Here is a 2,433-nt window from a genome sequence, read left to right as displayed (position 1 = left end):
AAAGGGCTTATGATTGTTACTCAAGAAAAAATATTTGATGTGTTGTAGCCAGTTAGTGGCTTCCAGCCTTCAGTCAGCTCCCATGGAGTCTAGACTGTACAGTTCAAATCCCAAACCTGTTGGCTTTAAAAACACACCAGGTGCATGTGCATATGTGCCCAAAGCTCCTGAGACGAAAAATGGCAAAGAAAGGATTATGGTGTGGCCAACCCTCATGAGAGGTCATTTCTCACTTTCCCTCTCCCTCTCTCTGTGCAGCAAGTGCAGACATCCTACGGTAAATTTTTAAAAAGAAAACTATTTCATTTGTATATAGTAAAAAAAAATATTATTTCCCTAATGGCTTCTTTAGTGTACTTTGTAGTTAGAAAAAACTTGCCTTCTCTAGACTAGTAAAAGAATGACCTCGGGTATCTTCTAGAACATTTCATAATTTCCTATTTTTATCACTAAGTCTTCGGTCCACTTGAAATGTGTCCCAGAGCTGTGTGAGTTATGAAAGCACTGTGGACTGACTCTTACACAGTTTTCATGCCTGTTCATTGAGATCATTCTACCTCCTCACCCTCTCCGTGCCGGGCTTCACCACGCTGACCTGCTTTGTTCAGTTAAATGTGAGCTGAGACCGATTACGGCACTGCGAGGCAGGAGGTGTAAGAAGTGGGGCCGCTTTTGCTCTTCCTCACTTCTCGTTCCGGCAGGGCAACGGCGGGTGGAGGCTGGGATTCCAGAGTGATGGTGACAGGAGCTGGAACAGGGGAGAAACCCGCCCGTGGTTCATGAGTAACGCACATGAGAAATCAGTGTTTGCTGGGTTTTCAGGTCATTTTTACTGCAGCATAATTTAAACGCTCTTTCGGATGTAGGATTTAACTTCATTTTTTCCAGATACTATCCTAGTATGAAACCCACATCCTTGAATATTTGCCTTTCCTCACTTATTGTATACAAAATTTGAATTGGAGTCAATTTCTGGGTTTTATTATTGAGCTGTTGGAAAAGTAATGGCACATTTTTGCATAGAAAAGCAGAAAAATGCATCATGACTTTTCTGACGACCCAATATTTTGTTTCCTGAGTTTGTCCAGTCATGTAGCAAGGCTGCTGTTATAGTTCCCTAGGCTTTCCAGCTCTTCTTCGTATCTGCTGATAGTAATTCCTACTCATTGTCCTTTTACTTCTGAGTCTTGTTCACTCTCCTTTCACTTAGTTTATTTATTCATTTTTTCCCCGTGAGTAACAGAGAGAGCACTCCCAACAGCCACTGGCTCCGGCCCTCGAACCGCAGTCAGCTACCTGGGAGTCCACCATGTGCTGGTCCCCCGAACAGCATCTTGATGCTGCAGTTGACCTCTAGCTTTCAGCCAGCCCCAGACTGTGGGCGTACATGGACCCAGAGTTCTCAGGGAGGCCACCAGGCATGAACCGGGAACGTGCCCATGTGGGATTGACTCTCGGAGTACTGTGTTTTACCACTCTGCCACCATCTGGACCATATTCACTACTCTTTCTAAAACTTCTGCACATGTGTACTTCCATATATTTCATATTTTTGTATATCTATTACTTAATTTGCCATTTGAGAAAGAAATTCTACCCTCTTGACTCCACCTATTACACATAAAATAGCTTTTTTCTCAACTCTCTCCTTTGTTCTTTTGACTTTACCAGTGGTCTCATTTCCACGTCACAGGTTAATTGGTGTCCACATGTGTGTTATTCTTGGTTTAACATTACACACGCAATGCGTTCTTCTGTCTACTCATTGTGCTTTCTGGCAGCATCCTCCAATAATTTCCTGTAAGTGAGCTCAAAAAAATAACATTTCCTGAGTTTGCGCGAGGCCAGCACTATTTGCTGATAATCCTAATACCTGGAAGGCATTTCAGCCCGGATCCTTAGGTCATTCTTGATGTCTTTGTCATGTTGCAAAAGTGGCTGTAGAAAAAAAATAAAAATGAAAAAGAAAGCTTTCTTTTTTGCCCCTATTTCTCATGTTGCATTAAAATTTCTTTCTTGGGAACCAGCAGTTAGCATAATGGCTATGTCGCTGGACTCCCACGTAGTCGACCGCGGTTCACGTCCCGGACCCGGTGGCTTAAAACTCAAGCCAGGCGTGTGTGCATGCATGCCCAAGATCCCGAAAGGAGAATGGAGGAGAAGAGATTGTGGCATGGTCATCTCCCCTGGGGGGGTGATTGCTCGCTTTCTGTCTCTCTGTCTCTGTCTGTCTGGCGAGCGCACGCGCCCTATAGTGAAAACCTCTCCAAAAAAAAAAAAAAATCTTTCTTTACTGTGAGGTCCAATAGCATTACTAGAACATGTTTCAAGCCCACTGTTTTGGTAAATATACCCCACTATGTGGGGTAAATTCCAGGCTTTTTTTTTTTTTTTTGAGAGAGAGATTTTTGCTATAGGATGTGTGCGCTCGTC

At 43.4% G+C, this 2,433-nt stretch overlaps 1 long non-coding RNA gene across 1 annotated transcript in view; it reads right to left on the bottom strand.

Annotated features, from left to right (window-relative positions):
• Positions 1 to 630: 630 nt before the first annotated feature.
• The window catches only part of LOC102498794 (uncharacterized), a 2,172-nt gene continuing 369 nt past the window's right edge, over positions 631 to 2,433 (bottom strand). Inside the window, exons 2-3 of the long non-coding RNA XR_003548304.1 lie at positions 1,874 to 1,938; positions 631 to 748 (exon numbers count right to left, since the gene is read on the bottom strand). This is a non-coding gene — a long non-coding RNA (uncharacterized LOC102498794). The remainder of the gene's footprint in view (positions 749 to 1,873; positions 1,939 to 2,433) is intronic.

The sequence above is a fragment of the Tupaia chinensis genome, unplaced genomic scaffold, assembly GCF_000334495.1.
Source record: "Tupaia chinensis unplaced genomic scaffold, TupChi_1.0 Scaffold149090_1, whole genome shotgun sequence".
In the NCBI taxonomy this organism is placed as follows: domain Eukaryota; kingdom Metazoa; phylum Chordata; class Mammalia; order Scandentia; family Tupaiidae; genus Tupaia; species Tupaia belangeri.
The sequence above is the reverse complement of the archived record's forward strand: the minus strand, read 5'-3'. Positions and strand labels throughout refer to the sequence as shown.